General features: G+C 59.6%; 1 protein-coding gene and 1 pseudogene across 3 annotated transcripts in view; one reads left to right on the forward strand and one right to left on the reverse strand.

Annotated features, from left to right (window-relative positions):
* LOC116539179 overlaps window positions 1-5,651 on the reverse strand; it is a 12,528-nt pseudogene extending 6,877 nt beyond the window's left edge. Inside the window, exons 1-2 of the transcript XR_004263939.1 lie at window positions 5,549-5,651; window positions 24-190 (exon numbers count right to left, since the gene is read on the reverse strand). The product of XR_004263939.1 is annotated as an ADP-ribosylation factor 4-like (transcript). The remainder of the gene's footprint in view (window positions 1-23; window positions 191-5,548) is intronic.
* BRD3 (bromodomain containing 3) overlaps window positions 474-13,810 on the forward strand; it is a 37,103-nt gene continuing 23,766 nt past the window's right edge. The window contains exon 1 of one of the 2 annotated variants that reach the window (XM_032261963.1): window positions 474-1,725. The gene's annotated coding sequence lies outside the window, so the exon portion shown is untranslated. The remainder of the gene's footprint in view (window positions 1,726-13,810) is intronic. The other variant, XM_032261962.1, reaches the window with a different exon arrangement.

Consider the following 13,810-nt stretch of genomic DNA (forward strand, 5'->3'; position numbering starts at 1 on the left):
AGGCCGCCGGCGTCCGGGGGAACCGGGCGCCCGGGGCCGCCGCCGCCGCCGCCTTTGTGCGCGGCCACGATGCAACAAAGCGCGGCGGCCGCCCGGGGTCGCGGCGGCGGCGGCGGCGGCGGTGGCGCGGGCTCCGCTCTCCTCCGCCCGCTCCCGCCTGGCCGCCTCCGTCCCGGGCTCGGGGGCGTCGCTGCGGCCGGGGCGCGCAGCCCGGAGTTGGCGCGCCCCGCGCCAGCCCGGCCTCCGCGCGCCCTCCCTCACGGAAGGGATTTTTTTCCCCCTTTCCTCCGCCCGCCATCTTTCGAAGGGGGGAACCCAGGGAGGACGCGGAGGGGGAAGGTGCGCGCGGCGGCGCCGGGCCTCGGCCGTGCGCTCCGCGGCGCCACTTTCCCCGCGCCCGCCCCGCCGGCCTCGCTCTCGGGCGGTTGCTGAGGCCCGCGCCTGGGGACCGTCGCCGCGCTCCGCGGCCGGGGCGGGGGGCAAGGCCAGGCTCGGGCCTGGGCTCTGCGCGGCCTCCTCCCGGAGTTTCGGGCCCAGAGCTGACTTTGAGCCCCTCTGAGTTGCCGGATTTTTGCAGCCATGCTAGGGGGAGACCCGTTCCCGTTTTGAAATCAGTCTGAAAATCGCTTAATCCGGCCGAGGGCGAGTTGGAGTGGGAGGGACGGGGGTGCTTCCCTGCTTCCCACTGTTGGGGGGCGCCGGAGTGACAACGTGATACAAGCCCACTCGGGGAGAAATGCGCACCCCGAACCGTGTACACCACATGGCCCTGGTGGGCTCCCTGTGAATAAAGCTGGGGCGTGCGGGAAGTCTCATTCCACCGGTTGCTCGTACGGGGGCAGGGCCGGGATGGGGGTTTCGCGCGGCCTCCTTTCCCTCGAGGGCGGGCGTCCCAGAACTCGGCCCACCGAGACCCACCGGGGGCAGAGACCCGGAGTCCGTCGCGTGAGTTCCTCCGTTGGACCCAATCCTTGAGTGGTTGCGATCCTTCATTTTGGTTGAAAGCTTTCTGCTCAGAAATACGTAGCTGGGGTTTCCCCGCTTACCTTAAACTTGGTCATTGTCTGCAAAAGTTAACCGGGCGGGGAGGCGTCGTGCAGTGGTGGGCCGAGTGACCAGCTGGAACTGCAGGAGGAAGCTCCGAGTGTCCCGTCCTCCCCCGTGAGCAGGAACAGAAGAGCAAAGAGTTTTCTTTTTACCCTGCTGTTATGTAGGCTTTTCCCCTTACTCTTTCCTTTAAAATGAAGACTTTTTGTTTTTTTCCCTGGGTCCATGAAGTGGCCCTGGAGAGATCCTGAAATCTATGCAAAGTTGTGTGGCATTTTTCTGGGGAGAGTAGTTTGTTGCTGGCTTCCAGTGGGGTCTAAGGAAGGTCTGAAGATCTGCGAGGGGCTGACCTCAGGGGTTAGGGACCTCCCCTCCTGGTCCTTCTCGGGCAGCCCTGATGCAGCCTGTCATTTGCAAATAAAGGTCTGTGTTTGCCGTTTTCTCTGTTGAGGCCTTGATGTGCTGGAGGATACTGATCGGGAAAGATAAGGCACACACTGACTGGACGGTCTGCAAGCCAGCGAGGGGCATTTCTTTCTGACTCTCGGAGGCCCAGTGCCTCAGCAGGACACCGGGTGCCTGGGAAGACTGTCCCTGGGAAGACTGTCAGAGCAGCTCCAGCCTTGAGCCCCGCCGCTGGGATATCCGGGGAGGAGGGATTTCAACAGCCTTCTCCCGGTAGGCAGTCAGCTCCGTTTTTATTTTCGTTTTGTTTTTAGAAAGTAGAGTAATTACTTTCCTTTGACAACAGCTCGTGCCTGTTCGGAAGTGAGCTGTGAATGAAGGAGAGGACTTGCAAACACGGTTCCCTGCCCTACACTCGGAGTGTAGTCATACCCAGAAAGTGAAAGTGGGGGTGTGAAAGTGCAGCATCTGGGCCTGCTGCTGCAGCCAGCCGTCACCCTTTCCTCTGCTCTCTCCCTCCAGGCTGTGGAGGTGCCAGCCGTGGGAGCCTCGTGCACCAGGCAGGTGGTGATGGCCTTGTCTGCTTCTTAGTGCCACGAGAAAGTGCCACCACTTTCCCTGAGGCCTGGTGGCTCAGAGTTTCCCAAGTGGGGTGATTAGCACAAAACTAACAGCTGTGCTGTATCATCCAGCCGCTGGTGGGCCCAGTTCTGGACGGGAAGAGCCATGTTTTGCTGTGGATGCACGGGGTGCTGGGGGGTGGGGAGCCAGGGCCTACACCCTCCGCGTTACTGCCTGGGAGGTGGGGGGGCATGCCTGCAGTTCTGCTGGTTTTCAAAGCAGTGAAAGCAGTTGGTCAAAGGAGCTGCTGCTTCTTACTTCCTTGACCGGTCATCAAGGTATAACTGACCTGTCGGGATTTCGTGTCTTAGGCTGGCTCCTTTTTTATTTTTTATTTTATTTTTTTCTTGAGACGGAGTCTCGCGCCGTTGCCCAGGCTGGAGTGCAGTGGCAATATGAATTCAATGCCACCTCTGCCTCTTGGCTTCAAGATTCTCCTGCCTCAGCCTCCCGAGTAGCTGGGATTACAGGCACCTGCCACTACACCTGGCTAATTTTTTGTGTTTTGTATTTTTTGTATTTTTAGTAGAGATGGGGTTTCACTATGTTGGCCAGGCTGGTCTCGAACTCCTATCCTCGTGATCTCTCAAAGTGCTGGGTTTATAGGCTTGAGCCACCATGCCTGGCCAGCAGGTCCCTTACATCACAAAGCCAATATCTGGTTGAAGCTAAAAGGTAACTGCATGAATCATGGCAGAATGCAGTGCTGCTTGCCATAAGAAGGTTTTGGATCTGCCTGGGGCCTTCCCAACCCCTGTGGCTCTGCTCCCTTGTTGGAGCAGAGGAGATGTACAGGTGGCAAAACATGATGGGGCTCCAGGTGCGTTTGGGTCGGGGTTTGCCAAGAATGGCCTTGCCCCTGTGTTTTTGTTGGTCACTGCCATCTTGTAGAGGTGCCTAGCTGGTGGCAGAGCATGAGGCATTCTCTACCTGTCCTCCCTTCTGTGAAAGCAAGGGCTCTGTGCCCAGGCATTCCTGCTCTGGTTCCTGGGCTCCTGCTATCTGGGATGCTTGAGGGCTTTTTTATTTATTTATTTTTAATTAATTATTATTATCTTTGTATTTTTAGTAGAGATGTGGTTTTGCCATGTTGGCAAGACTGGCCTTGAACTCATGTCCTTTAAGTGATCTGCCCTCCTTGGCCTCCCAAAGTGCTGGGATTACAAGCATGAGCCACCATGCTCGGCCAAGATGCTTGAGAGCTCTTTTATTTTAATTAATTAATTTATTTATTTATTGTGAGACAGAGTCTCGATCTGTTGCCCAGGAGTCTAGTGATGTGATCTCCACTCACTGCAACCTCTGCGTCCTGGGTTGAAGCAATTCTCCCTGTCTTAGCCTCCCAAGTAGCTGGGATTACAAATGCCCACCACTGTGCCCATATAATCTTTTTGTAGAGACGGGGTTTCGCCATGTTGGCTATGCCTGTCTTGAACTTCTGACCTCAGGTGATCCACCCATCTCGGCCTCTCAAAGTGCTGGGATGACAGGTATGAGCCACCTCACCTGCCCGAGAGCACTTTTAAAGAGAAAGTGCCACATTTTGGGCCATTCCCCTGTTAATGGTTTAAATTGTAAGTCTTCTGGCCACTCCTGATTGAGTTTGCAGTGGAGACAGGTGTGGCCGGAGGCTCTGGCGCTGTTGCGTCCATGGTACTATTGGCTGGCTGCGTCTTGGACCAGCCTGTGGCTATTCCTGAGAGTCAGTTCTCCTGCTACTTCCACGCTGGATCTTCGGAGCCTTGTGTTGGAAAGATGGGGCTTGGATTGTGCCCCCACGTCCCTCCTTGCCACAGGCCCCCAAGGTACTGAGTTCGCCAGAAGTTAATGAGGTGTTTGGGAGAGACTTCTCTAGCACTTGGAGAAGTGTCCCACTGGGGGTGCGGTGATGTTAGGGTCACCAGCCGGGTCTTTCTGAGTGTGGCTTGCTAACCAGCTACAGGATTTCCCAGAGTGCCCAGTGCGCTCACATGTGATCCGCAGAGGCAGCTGCTGGCTAGGTCTGGAGTCTAGGGCAGAGGGAGCGCCCGCAGTGCACCTTTGAGGACCTGGGGCTTGGAGTCTATACCTGGGAGCTTTGGGGCTTGGGGGCGGGACGTTGTTAGCCTCCGGGTGAGGCAGGGATGCGTCTGTGCCGGTGCTTGGCTTGTGCAGGAGTGCCGAGTGTTGTAGCTCTAACCTGTCATGTGGCAGAAGGAAAAAGAATCTAAGTGGCTGAGGAGATGCCCTCCGTGTGCCATGCATCCCTTTAGCCCTGGCCTCATGGTCCCACAGGGGGCAAAATGTGCAAAGGGGCAGCTGTGTGAGTCTTCGGGTCCAAGGTGCCACCCGCCCCCATCTGCCCACACCCCAGGACGGAGCCCTGGGCACACTGATTGAGCCCTTGCACACTGACCGGTGCCAGGGGCTGGGTAAGGAGGCAGGGATCAAGCACAGTGGCTCTGTGGGCTGTGGACTCAAAGGCAGATGTGCTGCGTGCCCTCTCCGTGTTCTTAGCTCTGCCTCCAGTCTGGCCCAGCAACAGGTCTGGGGGGCGTCCTGCAGTCCTGGGCAATTGTGGTTGGGGGGTGGGTAGAGAACATAGATGAGATAACCACATGATGCCACGGGGACGGGTCTGAGAGGTGCGGCCGTGCTGGCCCCTCATCCTGGCTCGCTGTGTCTGGGTGGGACGGCAGTGAGGCCAGGCCTGACTCCTGCGGCTGGCGTGTTTTGTGAGTTTGGTTCTCATCAGGCTGGCTGAGAGAAGATGGAGCAGACAGATGGATGCTGGATAGGCCTGCTGCAACTTTGTTTTAGGAAGTGTGGGAATTGGTGGAGCACCAGGGCCTGGCCCTGAGGCCACGTCCCTCTGAGCATGGTGTCCCCTTCCTTCTCCAGGGCCAGGTACTGCCCTCACCCTACTGCCTCTCTGAAGAGAGCCCTCTGCCTGAATCGTGGCTCTCCTGCCCTTCCCTGGCCTGTGGGAGACCCTGATTATGAGGCAGGTGGCCTGGGCTTGGAAGGGCCCCATGGGTGTTTGTGGAGCCAGGTTCGTCATTCCCAGCGTGCACGGATGTTCAGGCCTCCTCACGCCTCTCGTGAGGGTCCCATGCAGGTAGAGTGTCCTCTGAGTCCTCTCTATTTGAGGAGTGGGTAGAGAAGTAGGTGGGGACGGAGCTTGGAAGAGGTGACAGTGTGTGGCCAGAAGGCTGTGGGGTGTCATGGCAGGAAAGGAAACCTCCAGATAGGCCGCTCTGCCAGGGCCATGGGGCCAGAAGAAGCACAGAGCCTGGTTCAGAAAGCAGGAGGCGCACGAGGTCTTAGATCTGGAAGGCACTGGCGGGTGCAGAGTGGGGAGAACTGTGGGGTGTGGGGGACAGTCATGGGAAAGGCGGTGCTGACAGCTGTACCCACTCAGTGCGTCTAGGGCCAGACCCCAGGACAGCCTCTCCAGTCCACTGGAGCGCCTGGGGACAGGGTTGGGCTGCCCTACTGGACCAGGCGGCCAGGCAGCTGCTGGAGAGCAGGTGCACTGTGCATGGGGGCTCAGGGCACTGGGCAGAGCCCCCTGGAGAGTAGGCACTATGGCCAGCCATGCCTGCTTGGGTGGGGCAGTGGCTCACGATGCCCAACCACCCTCCCCGGGGCTCCTCGAGGGCTACAGGGGGCCCCCAACCCCCGGCTTCTCTCCTTGCTCCATAGAAGGAGGCAGTTGGCTCCGTCTGTCACTGAAGATGGCCCTGCCCGAACAGATCCAGTTTCCCAAGTCTTGGAGGGTGGCCCCAGGGTGGCCGCTGGTCACCACGTGGGCCTGGAGACAGGTGCTAGGTTGGCCAGGTTAGACGGGGGGGTGGGGGCGGTAGGTTGGGGTCCCTTCTCACGGGCTCAGCTCCCTCCAGCCACAGCCTATCACAACACCAACCCCAACATTATCCTGAGATTTCTGGGGCTATGGGGTGTCAGCAGTGAGCCTGGCATGGATGTCCAGCTTTGTCCAAGCTGGCTCTGCCCTTTTCTGCCTGGGCGATCTTCTGCCCCCTCACCTCAGAGTGCCCCCCTCCACCTGTGGAAGATGGAGCTCATCTGACCCAACGCTGATGCAGGACAGAGCTCCAGGAGCTGAAGTGCAGCAGTGGGGCCACCCAGCCAGGGACCCGGGGACCCTTGGGGTACAGAGGCCCAGGGCTATGGAAATCCCAAGGCTGGAGAGCCCTGGGGAATGGGGAGCCCCTGGGAAAGGCCTCCCTTGCTTCTCCCAGCACCCCGCCCCTAGTTCCGGTGCCCCTGGCTCCCACCCTTTAGCTGGCAGGTCTGGCTGAGTCCCTGCAGAGCTGTGTAGCCCTGCCCATCCCTGCCACCGCTCCTCCCGACCCATGCTATGGCTGGAATGGCCTTGGCAAGCTGTCCTCCCAACCCTGCCTGTTTGGTGAAAGCTGGGACTCCCCCTCCCTGGACCCCAAATGAGAGCTCCGTGCTCTGGGGCCAGGCCAGGCTAGAGATGGCCCGTGGTCCAGTTGCTGCCCCTTGGCTGGTCTGCCTGCCCCAGGGTGTGGCGTGGGGGTCAGCACCCCTCCACCCTCCCTCTGTGGAGCACTTGAAGGCTGGGCTGCCGTGCTGGCCAGGCGGCGTGCCTGCTTCTACCCCTCCAGGTCCCTGCTCCCCAGGAGGGCCATGGAATAGCAGGAGGGGTCGGGGGGGAGCTGCAGGAGGGGTCGGGGGGCTGCTGCCAGCTTTTCTGGGTGTTTTATTTGGTGGCAGCTGGACAGATCCCCATTCCCTCCCTGTTTGTCCGCAGCCCTGAAACATCCGTGGACTCGGCATCTTTTCTGGTGAATTCTTAGCTGGGCCAGCCTGAAGGGGGCTGAATTTCTGCTTTTTATTCAGGTCCTCCTGCTCCCTATGGAGAGGAAGGCCAGAGTCCAGGGACCTTGGGAAGGGTTGGGGGGACCACCCACAGCTTCTGGGCTGGAGATGGGGAGGGCCTGCCTGCCCAGGGCCACATGGCAAGGGTGAAGACAGGTAGGATCCAGGCCACCTCGCCAACGTCTCTTCCATGTCCAGCACAGAGCCCCCCCCTGGGTGGGGCATGAGGGGGACCCAGGGAGGGGGCTAGTCAGTGCTGGGGGAGCCTGGCCACTGCCCTCCCCGCTGACTGCCTTGGAAAATCTCCGTGGCATTCCAGATCTTTTTTTTTTTTTTTTTTTTTTTTGGTGACAGGGTCTCCCCATGACATCCAGGCTGGAGTGCAGCAGTGCGAAGGCCTAGCTCATTTTTTTTTAAATTTCATAGAATCGGCCGGGCGCGGTGGCTCAAGCCTGTAATCCCAGCACTTTGGGAGGCCGAGGCGGGTGGATCACGAGGTCAAGAGATCGAGACCATCCTGGTCAACACGGTGAAACCCCGTCTCTACTAAAAATACAAAAAATTAGCTGGGCATGGTGGCGCGTGCCTGTAATCCCAGCTAGGCAGGAAGCTGAGGCAGGAGAATTGCCTGAACCCAGGAGGCGGAGGTTGCGGTGAGCCGAGATCGCGCCATTGCACTCCAGCCTGGGTAAGGAGAGCGAAACTCCGTCCCAAAAAAAAAAAAAAAAAAAAATTTCATAGAATCAGGGTCTTACTACGTTGCAAGGCGGGTCTTGAACTCCTGGCTTCGGGGGATCCTCCTGTCCCTCCCAAGGTGCTGGGGTCACAGGCCTGAGCCACTGCAAGTGGCCTGGATCCTTCTTGCGGATCTCATCAGACCCACTCATCACTGGGTTTTTGCCTGGTGTTCGAGGACTTTTGTGGTTTGCCTGAGTTTCCTGTCTGGGCAGTTTCAGATCCTCTTATGTCTAAGGTAGGCTGCCTGCTCACTCCGACTTTCACCTGGCTGGCAAGGGTGGCCTCTGCCTCTGCCTCTGCCTCTGTCTCTGCTGGGCCGGCAGGCAGTGCCTGTGGGTGCCACAGCATGGGCTTTGTGAGCAGCCGAGAGGGAGACTGGGGGAGGTGGGCCCTGGGGAGGTGTGCCCCAGGGAGAGTCTTAGCCCCTGCCTCCTCCTCTGGGAGACAGAATTCCGTCCCTGTCCTGCAGTGCCCAAGGGAGAGCAGCAGTAGTACATCTGGCTCCCTGGACCTATCCCCAAGGGACCTGTCCCGAAAGGACCCACAGCTTCCCTGCCACGGTCCCAGGGGTGGAGTGCGCTTGCTGAGGGTGAGGCTGCTGCTTCGACAGGAAGCTGGTGGCCAGCTGCCTTCCCGATGGGACCTTGCCCACACAGCAGAGCCCCCCTGGAGCAAAGCAGCTGTCAGCAGGCTGTGTGGCAGCCCCTTCACCACGGGAGGGCTGAGTGGGGAAATTAGTTCTTGTTGCACTGAATGTGCTCCCGGGCCCTTTAGGTTCACATTCTAGCAGACTGGCTTCCAGCCCCGCCAGTGTCCCTGTGAGCCCTGGAGTGGGGCCCTCTGCTCCCCTAGGAAAGGAGTAAGGGTTTACCCCTGGGAGACCACACCCTGTTCTGCTGCACATTCCTGCAGGGCAGGTGCCGGGGTGAAGGAGGGGTTGCAGTGTGAAGGTTCTGTGTGTGTCGTGTCTAGACTTGAAGGCGCTGGGGTCTCTGGCCCTGCGGCTTCCCTCCAGCCCGAGTCACTCCACCTGAGTCCGTCTGCCCCAGTTGCTCACAGGAGTCTCCTTGGCTTCTTCCCCGCCCCGTGAAGGTGGAGAGTGGGTACATAGCAGAACCCTGGACCCCACAGTTGCTGTGAGGACGCAGGCTGCAGAACGTGTGATGAGGAGTGCTGTTTTGGGGCCCAGGGAGAAGGGAAGCGTGCCCTCTTCCCTCTGCCGCTTCCCCCTGCCGCAGGTGAGGGCCGCCCTGGGCTGGCCCATTTCTTCCAGGTCCTACTCATTTTCACTCCCCACATTATCTTGAAGCAAACTCCAGACACATTTCATTCATAGAACTTTCAGTCCAAATATCAGAAAGATGAGGATTTCCGTAAGGTTGTAACCGCAATGCCACCACACTCCCATTATTAACTCTGGTTCCAGAAAATCAGTGTTGAATCAGCGCCCTCCGCTCCTCCAGCAGGCGTGCCGCGAATCGGCCCAAGGCACGGCCTCCAGTGCCTACCTTTGCTTCAAATCCAGTCCCACTGCGTACACCAGCCACTCCTTCCGGCACTATAAAATGGAGCCCTTGCTGGCCCCCTGCCCACCCTCCCTCCTGGTGACACAGTGGGCTAAGCGAGGGGGTACTGGGTATTTTCTTTTGCTGCAAAATCTGGACCCTTTACAGCTAATACAAAGCTGTCCATAGTTTGAGCCTTTGTGTATCTGCAGAAAGCCGGGTTTGATCAGGGATGTCGTCTCAGACCCTGGGGTAAGGGCGTGCGTAGGAGAGACATCCCTGCCCCCCAGGAAAGGCTCCACTGGCTGGTTTGGATTTCTGAAATCCGGAAAGTTGACTGTGATGACAGGAGTCAGGCAGGTGATGTGGAGTGGTCAGGCCCTGGCCCCGGGGGACAGGGATGTGACAGTGAGGAGCTGGTCCTTGGCGGCCAGACACGAACCTTCTGTTTACTTTGTTTTTGGGACCTGGGAGAAGTGAGGGCCATGTTTGTTTTGGGTAGATGTGTTTCTGAATGTCCAGCACTGCCAGCCACAGTCCCAGTGTTACCTCAGTTCCTCCACGTGGCACCCTGGGGCAAGGTCCTCTTCCCTTTGCCGAGGCCCCAGGCGACTTGGGATCTAGGGTCCCTCCTTTTATCCCCAGCCACGGGGGTCTGTGGTCACACCCAGTTCTAGCCCCTGGCTAGGACATCCCAGCCCCCAGGATGTCCTTGCACGAGTGAAGCTGTGGCCCATGGGGTGTAGACTGTCATGCCGGTCCGTGGGCTACAGTGGGAGGCACGCAGATGACGGCCTTGCTGAGCTTCAGCAGAGACCATCTATTAACTTCACAGCGAGGTCAGCTGGGGTTGGGGAGCCAGGTTGCGAATCCTGATGTGTGGACCCCATGGGGGCCCCTTGCTGCCTTTCCGCAGGGCCTCTGTGTCTGGTGTGCGGACCCCGTGGGAGCACACACGCAATCAGCCCTCTCAGCATCTCCATTGGACCTTGAATTCTGGAGGGGCCTTGTGGCTGGCAGCTGGCCCCATCCTGGGCTGCCTTTGTGTCCTTGCTGGTCATTGGGGGTAGGGGAAGCAGGACCGCCTCATTCTTTAGCTGCCCAGGCTCCTCTTGCCATGTGGCCGGCTGCCTGCAGGTTCAGGAGCCTGGGATAGGAAGCCCAGGATCCTGATTCTAGGCCGTGCCCCCACTGCTCACTGCTGGGTGCTTTGTGTCCCAAAACCTCTGTGCTCAGGTGGTGCTCTGGAGGTAAAGGAGGAAGGGGCCTCAGCTGGGTCGTCTGTACGTGTATACAGTCATTCTGACCTGGCAGGTTTGTTATGGGGATTGCGGGGGTCTTGGCATCCGTGAGCTGAAGGGCTCGTGGCCCTGGCCGGCATCATGAGCTGAAGGGCTCGTGGCCCTGGCCGGCATCTGTGATCTGAAGGGCCCGTGGCCCTGGCCAGCATCTGTGATCTGAAGGGCCCGTGGCCCTGGCCGGCATCTGTGATCTGAAGGGCCCGTGGCCCTGGCCGGCATCTGTGATCTGAAGGGCCCTGTGGCCCTGGCCGGCATCTGTGATCTGAAGGGCCCGTGGCCCTGGCCAGCACGTGAGCTGAAGGGCTCTTGGCCCTGGCCAGCATCTGTGATCTGAAGGGCCCTGTGGCCCTGGCTGACCACCTGTGGTGTTGTTGGTGTTTTCTCCACTGTCTGCATTTGGGCCAGAGGGCAGAGGTGGGGTGAGTGTGGTGTGAAAGCACCATACCCTGCAGCGGGGTGACTGTCCTGCTGGTGCACCCTCCGGGGCACTCGGGGCCTGGGGTAGGGCCACCCCACCATGTCCTTCCCACCACATCTCTTCTCTCGTTGGAACCTCCATGTCGATTTGGATTGTAGTCCATCACCGATTTTCAGCTCACCTGGCTGGTGTCTGTTTCATTGTAATTTCTTTGTGGAAGCCTCAGTTGCCTTCCTCGTCTTGGGATGTGGCCCCGAGCTCCCCGCACAGAGTGGAAGGCTCCTGGGCTCTGGTTGGGGCGCTGTTTGCCTCATCTTGTTTCTGCCGCCCTCGGAGGGAGAGGTCTTTCAGGGTGTTCCACAGGTCTCCCTGGTTCTTTCCAGCATCTGTTGAGGCTCCCTTGCACAAACGCTGGCTGGTTTCTTCAGCTTCTCTGGACAGTCGAGAGACTGAGGGTGGCAGAGCCAGATCCTGGCTGTGGCTCTCGCCTGTCTACCCACTGCACTTGGAGGGAAGGCCTCTGTGGACAGGACCTGAGGTTCAGAGAGTGCAGGCTGACGGCACCCATCCCCTCTCAGCCCTCCCTCTCCCAAGACTCTGGGAGCTGGCACACTCCCACAAGGGAGGGGCCACCCCCCTCCCCCAAGTCTCACCTGACTGTGGCCTCCTGGTCTCTTCCTGCCTGGCATGGCTCTTGCCAGGTGGTGGGTCCTGGCACCTGGTAACAGAGGGGGCTTGAAGGGGACATCAGCCTTTTGCCTTCTGGCTGCCCTCCTTCCCCACCCCTCTCACTGGTCGGTGCCAGGCTGCCTGGGGGCTCTGCTTCTGGGCCAAGGGATTCTGGGGGAGGCAGGGCTGCTTACTATGGCTTCGTGTTGTCCTTAAGTTTTTGCAAAAATCTGAGTGTGTGGGGTGTAGGTGCCTCAGAGGACAGGAGTTGTGTTCCTGGAGAGGAGAGGTGGGGTCACCATGCCTCACCACCGGGGTTGGGGGCAGTCGCCTGCCAGTGTGTGCCCAGGGCTTTTTGCACTGCACCGCTCAGCCTTCCAGGTCTTGTTGGGGTCAGGGTGTTTCTGCCAGGTAGCGGAGCTGGAGGTGAGCTGCACCCTCAGGGCCTGTAGTGAGCACCGGCATTCAGTGAGCGCATGCTGGCATCAGGCATAGCTCTAGAGCTTTAACCGCATTGACCATGATTTCCCCGGCAGCGCCAAGAGGGCTCCTGGGCAGGGCCTCGGGAGGCTCTGCCGTGGCTGGTGGGCTGGTGCCAGCCCAGGGCGCTCCGCCCTCTGCCTTGCTCAGGCTCACAGTCCACAGCTGGGTGGGGCTGCCCTCCCTACCCAGCAGGGAGGGTGCACTCCCGTGTCCACGGCTCCTCCTCAGCCTCGGGTTTGGAACAGCAGGCGGGTGGTTGGAAGTGGGTGGCTTAGAGGGCCTGATCTGGCAGGTGTTGGGTTCTGATGGCAGCGTAAGCAGGTCCCCACGTTGAGCTGTGCTCATCCGTCCTGATGCTGGAGGAAGCTGGCCTGCAGCCTGGGAGCCCTCCTTTGTGCCATGACTACCACCCTACCCCCAAAAGTCAGTTTCAGCCTCACTTCCTGGCTCCCTGGGCCTGTGTGGCAGCAGTGAGTACTGGCAATTTCCCCACCTGACCAACACCTGGGAGCCGACATCTAGGCCCTGGGAGGCAGCAGCAGCACAGCCTGGGCCTTCCGTCAGGGTGCTGGTCCTGGCAGTTTCAGCGGAGCTGCGTATGGTGCTTGGTGTCAGTCACTGACGTAAGCACTCTCTGTGTCTGACTCCTACACCCTCGGGGGCCTCATGGGGAAGTGGAAGGACCAGGTGGTGTGGCTGGCCCCCGCATCCGTGCTGCCCAGCGGGAAGGGTGTTCTGGTAGGTACCTGGAGGCCTTGGAAGGGCAGGAGCCTGCTACTGTCCAGGCCTTGAGGGAGGGCCACAAGTCACAGGAAAAGGACACAGGTCTCAGGATCTGGTCACCTTGGGTCACCACGGCCCCACCAGTCAGGGTGAGGCAGGACTCACTTTCACCGAGTCACATGGAGACTGGGAGTGTTTGAGGGGACCAGTGACTCGATCCAACTTGGTTTTAACAGATCACCCTGTGGTTCGGGGCTGGGCTGTCCTTGTGGGGCAGAGCAGAGAGCGCCACTGGGAGGGCTTCTTGGAAATCAGAGCAAGCGGTGGTGGTGAGGGGCAGTGCTGCCACGTGCTGGCCTGGGGCAGCGGGAAGAGAGGCATTTGGGGTGACCCCAGGTTTGTGCCCGGCACGGCAGCTGTCTGTCCGGAGTGAAGACACAGAAGCCCGCAGAGCTGCCCTCCCCACCAGGGTTCCAGCCTGGGGCTGTGAGTGCCGGGTCAGCAATATGGAGGGGTGTGGAGGCACCTGCTCACCTCTGGAGGGTTGGAAGAGGGTGGTGTGAGGGGCTCCCTGAGACCTTGGCATGGGTGGGAGCCCGTGGAGTTGAGGTGTGTTTGCCAGTGCAGGCTTGTCGGGTGAGCTGTGTCGTGTGTAGCCTTGAAGCCCTTTCCATTCGGGTAGAGGGGAAGAAGTGAGGTTGTCACTCAGGGTGCTGACAACATTGGACAGCCAGCTTGAGAGGGGGCCCTGGTTCATAGTATTTGCCCATTGTTGTGATGTAATTGTGCCCACCATGGCAGATTTCAGGGGACCAGCCAGCTCACAAACTTCCCCTAGTCTTGACTGTCTGCCCCGAACATCCGCAAGTGGCTGGTTCTTGGGGCCAGAGCTGGCTCCTCCCGAGGCAGAGCTGCTGCCTGTGCCCCGAGGGCAGCCTCCAGCCCTGACCTGTCTGTCTAATTGTCAGGTGTACAAGTTTGGGGAAGCCCTAAATGGCAGCAAGGGATGAGGCTGAAGTTGAAGTCCCAGACGCCGGGTTAGAGCTCCTCACATC

Source organism: Sapajus apella, unplaced genomic scaffold (assembly GCF_009761245.1).
Source record: "Sapajus apella isolate SASKATOON/1434 unplaced genomic scaffold, GSC_monkey_1.0 scaffold126, whole genome shotgun sequence".
In the NCBI taxonomy this organism is placed as follows: domain Eukaryota; kingdom Metazoa; phylum Chordata; class Mammalia; order Primates; family Cebidae; genus Sapajus; species Sapajus apella.